Genomic DNA, 11,993 nt, shown 5'->3' on the forward strand with positions numbered 1-11,993 from the left:
GGTCAAAGTTCGGACCTTTATCTTGACAGCATTGAATGTTCGCTTTAACAAAATTAATTTGCGTATAAATACTTAAATTTAATATAAATTTAATTTTTATAGGTACTTACTTATTAAATGTTAAGTAAATTTACATGGTATATTAATTTTTTCTATTTTTTTATAAAAATACTACTAGACAGTATTTTTTGCTTTTTTACTGTGCTTTTTCATAATTTCATACTGCAGTATACTGTTTTAAATTTTCACTGGTGTTCTACTGGAATTTTTTAGTTGTTCTACCGTTGTTTTGAGTTATTATGTTTTGTGTTCTACGGGTGTTTTATAAAAATACAGTATTTTTGAAAACTTTTCCGTGTGACAGTATTTTTGTAAAAGTTAACCCAAATTCCAGTATTTTTATAAATTTCCTTAAGTAAATTGTCACGTGTCAATTTTTAATTATTTAAAGTACTTAAATTTTTATTTTTTTAAAAAAAAATAATTTAAATATACCAATAAAAAAATAACATGTAGATTATGACTTAACATTCAACATTAAACTTAATTATGTATTTACAATTGAAAGTTAAATTTCAATATTTATGCCGTAAATTAATCGTAATCAAAATATATGTGTGTGCACGTTAGGCCAGGGAACACTACTAGCATGCATTGAATTCTTTGTTCTGTATACATCCAGGGTGGCCTGCGCCTAGGGCCCACTCATTTTAGGGGCCCAAATAAAAAATTTTGCTTTTTAAAAAATATATATATTTTTTTAATAATTTTTAAAAATACTATATATTTTTATAGTAAGGGTCCAAAAACTTTATTTTTACCTATAGCCCATTTTAACTCAGGGTTGGCCTTGTATACATCTTCGCAGTCCAACAAGAAACTCCATTCCACTGGAGTATAGAACTCAATAATTAACATCTATTATTAACTCAACTTTATATGGCTACAAGAATTGTTAACTTCAATTTTTACAGAGTGAAAGCATATTGATCTCACTTTATTTATTACATCAAAACTTGTAATTACCTATTAAATTTATTCTTAACATCTCCACTCTATAATCGAGGCTACTATCATGTGTGGTGTGAGTGTGACTCATCACTCTTAGTATAGTCTCAATGTCTCATATATTTTGATGTTTTAAGGATTTTCTCTCTAGGTTAGCCAGTTTGGTTTGGCTAAATTGGATCCTCACCTATTCACACAAAATTAGGGATTGTGTTAAAAAATACTGTTTTTAAGTATCAATTAACTAAAAATACCTACACTTTAAATTTGATTGAAATATACCCAATTTTACAAGTACATTACCCAATATGCTCTCCACACAAGTCTCCTTCATGTTTCAGCCATAAACTCCTTAACGCACACAGCTCCAGCTTCTGCCATCGTACACAAGCTCCACCATGACCTCCGCCACCACCACCACCATCAACACTACACATCGGCAACCACAACCTCCATATTGTCCTTTGATTTGAATGTATGTAACATAGCGAGAGAGAGAGAGAGAGAGAGAGAGAGAGAGAGAGAGAGAGAGAGAGAGAGAGAGAGAGAGAGAGAGAGAGAGAGAGAGAGAGAGAGAGAGAGAGAGAGAGAGAGAGAGAGAGCTTTGCAATTTTATTAACCTAAATAATAAATAAAGGTATAATAGAAATATTACCTAGAAATGTAGGTATAAATGAAAGAATAAGAAACAGAAGGTAGAAATTAAAATGCTTAAACTAAAACGGGTATAATATGTAATTTTTACCAAAATTAGGTGCTCCTTAGGCCCAAAGCCAAGTCTCAATACTGCATCTTATACACACTTATAAAAAAGTGTTCCTATCCAATGAAATTCTTTTTACTATCACACACTTAAATATTTCACCTATCCAATGAAAGTCTCAATATTGTAGGTTTTTTTTTATAAAAATAAATGGTATTTTAAAAAATTATTTAAAAAAATATATATTTATTAAAAGTTTTTTTTTTTATTTGTTTTTTTAGACCCTTAATAAAAGTGGGCTCTAGGCGCGAGTTTAGCCCTCCTGGACTGACTGCCTAAAACATTCACATCCTTTATATAAAAGTTCCAACATATAATGATTTAAAATTCCATCCAAACATTGGTGTAAAAGTGAATTAAAAATTTATACTTTTTTTTTTCTTTCTTTAAAACATACTTCACGTATGGTGTAACAAATTTGTTCATTATTGGAGCTCATATTCCTTACAAAATGCTGTTCTTAAATATGAGAAAAATTAATGGAGATTATTTTTATATGACATAAATAAATAATATAAAATTAAAAATATGAAATTAAAAAGTAATCAAAGTTTAAAATATGGGAAATAAAAAAAAGACCATAAATAAATTTGATAAAATTTCTAATAACAAATATCGTCATAAAAGTCGTTGGAGAAGACACTGGTACTGGAAAAGTCATCACAAAAGTTTTTGTTCACTACAAAAAGAAAGACTACTTTTATTGACAACCTTTCAGTCACAACAAAATTTTTTGTGACTAAATATAATTTTTAGTCACAATAAAAAAGTTATTTGTGAGTAACCATAGTATTTAAACACAAGTTATCACTTATTTAATTTTAGTCACAACAAGTATTTGTGACTAAAAACATATTTAGTCATAACAAATTGTAATTTTTGTGACAAATACTATTAGCCATGGACTTTTTAGTCACAACGTAAGAACAATAATTTATAATTAGTCACAAGTTTTGTTGTGACTAAAAGTAAGATTTTTTGTAGTGGTTATTGAAAAAGTCACTAAAAAAATTATTGAAAAAACCAACGGAGTTGTGTCATCATCGGAAAAGTCACTAGAGTTAGATGTCTCAAATATAAATTAAAATAGAACTAGTTCTATAACATAATGTACCTATACATTATCTTTATAGCACTCCATTAGAGAGCTTTGACTATCCTTGTCCATGTTCAGATCTAGGAGATTCTCAAATTTTTATTGGCCCTATGACTTATGGTGCGATTGTTGGTTATATGGTTGTTATCGTTATGGTTGGTTGTTTAATTATTTCCTTTTATTCTATATTGAATAATAGGGTTCTAATTACCAAAATTTTATTAGAAGATATTTGAGTGATAGTCATTGATAGATGTGATATGTCACATGTTCTTTCAGAATCAATATCTACCATTTTTTGTGCTTCTTTGATACTTCAAAATTAACAGTTTATTTGTATTTTAGTTGAATGTACTATTAGGGTTTTTATTCTCCTTTTTCAGTGATATATCATCATAAATGAAAGAAGCCATTTCATTTGCATTATGCCTACAGTTTCCACATAATTTAGTTCTAATTCTTGTAGCCTTACGTTTTACGAAGGAGAATGGTATCAACATCTCTAATAAATTATAGAGTAACCAATTACTCAGCTTGAACATAATAAAGTAACTAGTTACCCATTGAATTTGAATAGAAAATATAGTAGGGATTTTAAAACACCATAAATAAACAAAAGATAACACCAACAAAATAAATAACACAAAGAAAAAAAAAACGAACACGCAAAAAAAAAAAAAAAGTTCAACAACCTCAACAAATCAATATATATATATATATATAAATATATACAGTAGAACCTCTATCCAAGAATACACTTGTGACCAAGAAAATAATATTCTAATTGAGAGGTTATAACTAAATAGAGTTACACTTGAAAAAAAAATCAAAATATCAAAAAATATCAATGTAACAAAATTAACAGTAAACAATTCTTAATACTATATTATATTAGAATTATTTTCGAGTACATATAATATTTATACATGTACTATAATTTGAAATAAAATTATTAATTCTACATAAATAAATTTATAAAATATATGTATATATTTTTTTAAGATATAATTATTCTTATATAGAGGTATATTTTATTAATACGGGACTTAAAAAATGTATAACTAATTACAATATAGAGGTTATTCTTATTTATAACTGGGCCCAAATTGGGACTTTATTTTTTTATAACAAATTAGAGGTTATTCTTGAATAGAGTATTCTTAAATAGAGGTTCTACTGTATATAAAGGAAGGTTTTAAACATTCCATGTGGCAGCATACTTATACTTATTTTCTAATCTTTGTCCTCTTAATTTTCTAACTTATTTCTAATTTTTTGATTTATTTAAATTTTATTTTATTCATTAATTGATTACTTTTAATGGGTCTTAATGATTTAGGTTTCATTTTCTTTAGGTCTTTTCGTTTATCTCATTTCTTATTTTGCCTCCATCTTCTTAGACAGAGAAAAAAAAAACCTTCAGAATATAATGATCCTTTCATTTCGCATTCTCTGCTCTTTCTCTCTTTAATTTTCCATTCCACCCAATTTTGACGAATCTAATAATGTTAAGACAGCAACATTACCAGAGAAAGAGGCTGCCCCTGCATCCAAAATGGCATCGTTTGGTAATGTGCCAAGTTCTAATCATCTTTTTAATTATATATGATTCTTGCTATTTGTAATTAAGTAGTTGATTGTGTGGTTTTGATATTTGTTTCTTTGTGTGTGTGATGTTGGTGGAAATTTAATTTGAAAAGCCTTAAGACCAAACTCTAGGGGAGGCTTTGGTGAATGTGTACCATGTGTCTGAGAAGCCCAAATACCAAAGATAAGAAACCAAAACACAAACAAAATTGCCCAATAACGAGCAGGTCCATACTTGATTCTGGTAAGCACAAACTGCAACATTCAAAACTATATTCAATTACATCCCATTTGAGTTAATAGCTGGAACTTTATGATAGTAATCAATGGCCTGCTGCCAAATGCCATGCTCTGGGCTTGCGATAAAATTTCAGTGCTTTTAACTTTTTTATTGAGTTTTCTTTTTTATTATTAATCTTTGTTAGTATCAATTGCTTTATTAAATTTGCTTCATTAAGCTTAAGTAAAGGTTGATTGGGAATGAAAATCAATTAATTGATAAGCCAGAGAAAATCAGAGTTAATTCATGCAATGACATTGTGCTTGGTGAGGATCAAATTTTTGATGTTTCGTAAACGAGCATGCCTATGGTCTCCAGAAAGTTCAAATAACAACAATTTGTTTTTTATTTCCTTAGTTGCCATTACGCTTTTTTTTTTTTTTTTTTTTTTTTTTTTTTTTTAAATTTTTGCCGTTTAATATTATGGTATAAATTTTTGCTGATATATGGTGTCAGTTTTTACCATTATTCTCAAAACGTTCTTAGTTTATAATTGAATTTGTTTCATTGCAGGAGCTTAATGCAATTTGCGAGAGCAATTATCAGCAGAAGACGAAGAAGAGATCTTAGCAGAATTTGAGAGCTTAGAAATTGAGGTTAGTGTGTTTCTCTTTTTGACAGATTGTATAGCTAAAATTAAACGTTCATCCACTTATTTTTTGTTAAACTAATATTGCTTGATTTAAACTAAGAAGTGTACCTCTTGCTCAGGTAGAGATTACCATACATTTTCTCTCTTGAATTCGTATTATAACTATAATTTTATTTTTATTTTATGTATGTTGATGTGTGAGGCTTACTTTCAATGGTATTCACCTAAATGTTCATCTATAATTTCAATGCAGGCTATAAAAATACTAAACGATGAAATGCAGTTGGATGTCATCAAGATTGGAAATTTGGTTCGGGTTAAAGTGCGCAATCCGTATGTTTAAAATACGTTATAAAAGATGACGTTCTTTGAAATCCTAAAGAAACAGGTATTGTAGTAATGTGTGAGTGTGTGCGTGTGCTTTAAATAAAATAAAATAGAAGGGAGAACACTGCAAATCGCTCGCAGTTGGGACGAAGGTGCTACTCCTCTTAAAGATATATTTAAGGTCTTTTTTGGGTTCTTATTTTTTTATTTATTATGGTTTTTATTTATCAACTCTTTTGATTTCGTAACTAATTTTGGTATGGTTTTTATTCACTAATTTTGGTATGGTTTTTATTTTTCAATTCTTTTAATTTCTGAACTAATTTTGGTGTGGTTATTATTTTTCAACTCTTTTTATTTCTTCTTCATCATTCATTTGGATGTGAGCAGGAGAAAGAACTCTTTGAAAGGCGAAAGACATAATGCATGGCTTAATGATGAGTTTACATCCAAAGTAGACAATCTTATTGAGTTGCGGAGAAAGCATGATTCAAAGCTTGCAAAGTAACATCATTGGAGGAGGTATTGAGATACAAAATTATGTTGCATCTCATTCCTTATTAGCTGGGTATCATATATGTTATAATTCTAATCATGTCTAGGAATTACGCTCAACTAAAGATACTGCCTTAGCAAAGGAGGAACAACTATCTGCTGAACTCTCAACAGTAAGTGCTTCTAAAATTCTGCATATTGAGATGATGATGAAAATAGAATCTGATTCTATCTACGTTCATCTTATTGACTTAACCCTTTTAGTCTTTTATTGCATTCTTCTTAGAATCTAATTTTATTTATTTATTTTGTTTGATTTGTTTTTTTTTTCTAGGGGTTATATATAGTCATAATTTAGATTTCTTTTTAATGTTTATAAATTGGAGAAATCCTGAACTATATCAATATCATACATGATATAGTTTCTCCGTTATTTTTTTTTTGTTTTGCAGGAACCACCTACCAAGAAGTTTGTTATGGATGGTGAAATGTCAGATTACATTCTTGCCAAAGTTTGATTCTGCAAGTACGATTATCGAATCAATTATTAATTTTTGGTCTGTTTTTAGAAACTGTCTTATTGACCCGAAAGAAGCAATTGTAAAAGTAATATGTGCATCTTCAAAATGTGGAGAATACCTGTTCGAGATAGGTATGATTGGTGCTTTAGAAATTAATAATAAAATATACAATATAAACAAATATTTGTGTGGTGGTTGGGTGTTTATGCCATTTTCGTTTATGTGTTTTATGGTTGAATATTGAGCTTTTTGGCTATTTGTGTTTGTTTACTATTAATGTGGCTGTTAAACCTCTAGATTATTTGAATTTCTTAGTGTTTAGTCTTTAAATTATTTAACGATTGTTTAACAGTACTTTTTTTTATTTTATTAATGTCTTAATTGAGATATACTATTGTTTTAATACAAGTTTTATTATTGTCAAATTTGAAATAATAAAACTAAAAACCATTGGGAATTATAAAGCAAAAATAAAACTGGTTATTTTAATAATAATAATAATAATAATAATAATAATAATAATAATAATAATAATAATAATAATAATAATAATAGTTTTTTTTTTTTTTGTAAATGGTTGTTGTAGATTGGGGATGATTCATTATATTATGACAATGGTAGGGAATTTATCAAAATTTCTTCAAACATCTACAAAAAATCATATGGTTATCCCATGAATTCTATAGTCGAAGCTATCTACCTTTCACTATTGTGTAATAATAGTGACCCGATATATTTGAAAGAAAGTAATACTAACGCCAAAAAATGAAATGGTCCATGAGTTGAATGAGATGATTATGAATATGATACTAGGAGAAGGGAGCACCTATTTCAGCTTAGTATATGCAAAGCAAATATAAACACAAATGAAGAAGATTTTTTGTATTCAGCTGAGTTTTTGCATAATTTGAAATTTAATTGCATCCCCAATCATGACATACATCTAAAGGAAGGTGCTCATGTATGCTCCTTAGAAATCTAAATCAAACATAACGTTTATACAATGACACAAGATTGATTGTTCTTGGTAAATGGTCAATTGGAGCTAATATAATCTCTGGGATAAATATTGGTCAAAATGTAACTATTTCAAGAATAATCATTTTTCCAAATGAATCCAAGTGGCCATTCAAACTCAATAGAAGACAACTTCCTTTGGCACTATGTTTTACCATAACAATCAATAAAAGTCAAGAACAATCGCTTAAATATGTCGGATTGTATCTCCCTAAGCAAATATTCACTCATGGCCAATTATATGTCGCATTGTCTCGAGTAACTTCAGGAGAATGATTAAAATAAAGTTTGCAAAACTAGGGTCGAACCCGCGCGAAGCGCGGCTTTGTTCCCTAGTTATGAATATATACAAAGTAAACTTATTAATTAACAAGTTAATTACTCCAAAAAAAAACAGTTATCTTATGTTTATTCCTTACAAGATACTTTAATATTCACTAACTATTATTAAATATTTCATTTAAATACATTAATCAATTACAAAAAATATATATAAAAAAAATTCTATTAGGACTAAATTTCTAAATTTTATTAACTATTTTATCGAAATAGCACCACTTATTAACACATCATTGTTGTCAACATTATAAATTATAATGAGTGTGTCATTGTTAACCCCAAGTTACCTTTCAAAATTAAAAATCCACCTATGTGCAGTGTAAGTGTGGTAGACACTTGCCAAAGGCCTAAACCTAGTGCCTAGATGCCACATTTCAGCACCCCAGCACTCGCGTGCTCAAAATGTCGCCAAATAAGAAATATCATGCAAGGTGATCATATGAGAAAAATATCATTAAGGTAACTGGTTACTCTGCTAGATTGGTAATAGTATAATTAGCTATGTAGCATTAAAATAACTCAAATATATAGAGGGTTAATATTATTTTCAACTTTTTGTTTTGTAAAAATTACTAATTAGATTTTGTGTTTTACAAAAATTACTGATTGAATTTTGTGTTTTGTTATTGTTACATATATGATCTTAATAAAATATTTGCAGCGAAACTCTTTTAATATTTGTTATTGTTACATATATGATCTAATAAAAAAAAAAGTGACAACAAAAGTCTCTTAACTTACCATTTTATTGTAGTATTGATCTTTGGACTGTTAATTGATAAAAAAAAAAAAGTGACAACAAAAGTCTCTTAACTTACCATTTTATTGTAGTATTGATCTTTTGACTGTTAATTGACAGCTAAATCCATTAAGTGCCACATAAGAAACAAATGTCAATATATTATCGGACCACATGTTAACTGCTTAATTATTTATCTTTTTTTTTTTTAAACGGAAATCTTTCATTAAAACGAGAAATTACACAGGAAAAAATCAATCAAGCCTCACAACTCGATTGACACAAGGGGGTATAATCTCAATCCACATAGCACTAGCTTTGGAACACAAAACATAATTGGCTAAACTATGAGCGACCATATTAGCCTCTCGGTACACAAATTGTAACCCAACAACCCCATTAGAACCCAATAAGTCTCGAATTTGTTGCATAAGAAAATCACAGTCATAACAAGCATGTCCTAGTTGCGAATAATATTGATAGCTTGCTGGCAGTCTGACTGAACTTGGAATATATGCGTGTTGGGTTTTAGGCCCTAAATAAAACTCATTTCAATATAATCAGATTTACTTATTAATATAGATCAGAAATAACATTTAATGTTGCATGGTTCACATGATTTATTTCATGATTATATGTACATAATGTATGAATTCTATTTAAGTCCAGAACATATCAATTTGTTAATGATTATAGTGTGTATGAATTCTATTTAAGTCCAGAACATATCAATTTGTTAATGATTATAGTGTTGTCAACACAGTGGAATATAATCTTAATTATATGTTCGAAAGTTTATTCCCTGATTTGTCAGTTCACTGGATTTAGACTGACATGATAATCAGTGATAGGTATTCTTACACCTTGAATAAGTGTTATGTCCTTTCCAGGGCATTGGCAAAGTTTACCAGTATCGGATGTATGGAGTATACATCGGAAGGGACCGATATTGAACTTTGATTAGATATATTAAAATTTACCGTAATATCTATTTAATTCAATATCACCTGTTGATCCTAGATCAAATGATCTTAATCCTGATATGTTTAGGTTCGATCTCAAGAGTATTATACATGTTCTTTTATTTGTTAGTTAAGCCTACTTTTGGGTCAGGATGATACGTACATTTTGGGAACATGATAGTATAATTGAGTGGGAGCGCTAACATAAATATAGAATCTATAACTTCTATAGGAATTTAGAAGTGAAACGATGATATCCTTCGAGCTTGGCTAAACAGAGATAAATGGTGGAGATCTCATTTCACTTCGCTGAAATATCATTTATACAGAGCTAAGTGTTTTAAGGATAAAATACATTGAAGGTGTAACGGTAATTTAGTGCCTATTCAATGTAGATCATCTATTAGAGGGTCATTGATCAAATTAGGATTATAACAATGGATAACTAATGATGTGTCTATATCGTGGAACATATAGAGCGTTCTATATACTGAGAGTGCAATTCTAAGTTCTATGCGTGGATTCAACGAAGAATTAATAAGTCAGTGAGTTTAAGATATAAATTCTTGATCTGCTTATTAGAAGCTCGGACATATAGACCCATGGTCCCCATACTAGTTGAGACCATACTGCTTGTAAGACTCAGTTAATTGATTTTGATTAATCAATTATAATTCTAAAGTTAGACTATGTCTACTTTGTGAAGTTTCACTAAGCAAGGGCGAAATTGTAAAGAAAAGAGATTCTAGGTTTATTTATTAATTAAGAGACTTTATATGTCTAATTAATAAATATATTAAATGACAATATTATTTAATAATTAATTTTTAGTTATTAAATAATTAGAATTGACATTTAAATTAGGGGTGTTCGCGGTGCGGGTGGTGCGGTTTTTAACCATTTTTTCAAACCAACCCGCACATGCGGTTTTTCCAATTTTTCAAACTGCACCCGCACCGCGATACTAAAAAACTGCAAAAACCGCACCGCAAAAAATGATGCGGTGCGGTGTGGTTTTTGCGGTTTATGCGGTTTGAACTATCACAATTTTTTTTTTTGAAATAATCATAAAATAATTAAACTATTGTTTAACGCCCAAATGTGACTTCCACTAGCGGTGGTTGTAGTATAGATCGGGCGGTCGATTCCACAGGGAGGTGATTATGGACAAAAGCGTTAGTAGAAAAATAAAAACAAAAGGTTAATAATAAGTGATAATAGTAACCAATGATTTTGTGATTTTTAATTTGATAATAAATATTAAAAGAAAGCAAATAAATGTATAATCAATAGTAAAAGAGAGAAAGGCTTTAAGAATCATCTATATGCTTGTTTAGCTATTTTGTACCTTTGATTCACAAAGTTGACACTAATCATACAACATTAAAGTTCATTATATTTTGAGTATACAAGTTCTTGAAAATAAAAGAAATGATTTAATCTTATGTAGAACCTAGAAATGACATTATACATCAAGCAATAATGCAATAAAAGATTAAACATAAAACAAATCATAAATATTATTTTTACTAAATGGAAACACATAGAAAGAGCATGACTAATCCTATATATCTTTAGTAAAAATAATGACAAAGAAAATATAAATAAAGATGGTGGTGATAGTGAAGGAAATGAACATTAATATTACTTTTCTTAATTTTTAAGCACATAGGAAGAGCATGACTAAACCTATATGTTTAATAAAAAGTAAATAAAAATGAACATAAAAGATAGAACAAGATAAATACTACTATTACTACAATCACTAAATAAAAATATATAGAAAGAGCATGACTAAGTCTATATATATATTTAGTATATAATAGCATATATAGTAGTATAGATGGATGAAGAACAAGAAAATAAAAGTGAAATAAAAACTTGCATTACTCAAATAAATATTACATGTGAATCAAAGATACAAAATAACCTCACTTTGCATATGGAATCATCCCTAACCTTCCAAGGAAGATTAGGCCATTATGCTAATCATTCTCATAAAATTTCTAAAGAGAAAAGATGAGAAGAAAAGATGAGAGAATTTTGCTATAGTTTTTCTACACTAAAAATTACACACTAAAAATTACTAAAATGAGCTCCTATTTATAGAGCCATAAAAGGACTAAAAATAAATAAATAAAATTTGGGATTATAAAATAAATATTAAGATTAAATTTGACATTTCAAATCAAAAATAAAATTAATATTATTTTTGTTATCATTGTGATTTTGACTTCTACTCTTTGGATGAAGGTTGAGTGTGGAAG

The 11,993-nt window shown here is 28.6% G+C and overlaps 1 long non-coding RNA gene across 3 annotated transcripts; it reads left to right on the forward strand.

The window, feature by feature from the left end:
• The first annotated feature begins 4,126 nt into the window (after positions 1 to 4,126).
• On the forward strand, positions 4,127 to 7,216 carry LOC115699233 (uncharacterized). Of its 3 annotated transcripts, XR_009684053.1 has the most exons (7): positions 4,127 to 4,435; positions 4,568 to 4,698; positions 5,248 to 5,330; positions 5,580 to 5,834; positions 6,044 to 6,175; positions 6,256 to 6,321; positions 6,601 to 7,216. It is a non-coding gene; the product is annotated as an uncharacterized LOC115699233 (long non-coding RNA). The 3 variants fall into 3 exon arrangements; XR_009684051.1 differs by having other exon boundaries at positions 4,128 to 4,435; positions 5,580 to 6,175; positions 6,601 to 7,214; XR_009684052.1 differs by lacking the exon at positions 4,568 to 4,698 and having other exon boundaries at positions 5,580 to 6,175; positions 6,601 to 7,215.
• The last annotated feature ends 4,777 nt before the right edge of the window (positions 7,217 to 11,993 follow it).

The sequence above is a fragment of the Cannabis sativa genome, chromosome 8, assembly GCF_029168945.1.
Source record: "Cannabis sativa cultivar Pink pepper isolate KNU-18-1 chromosome 8, ASM2916894v1, whole genome shotgun sequence".
NCBI lineage: Eukaryota > Viridiplantae > Streptophyta > Magnoliopsida > Rosales > Cannabaceae > Cannabis > Cannabis sativa.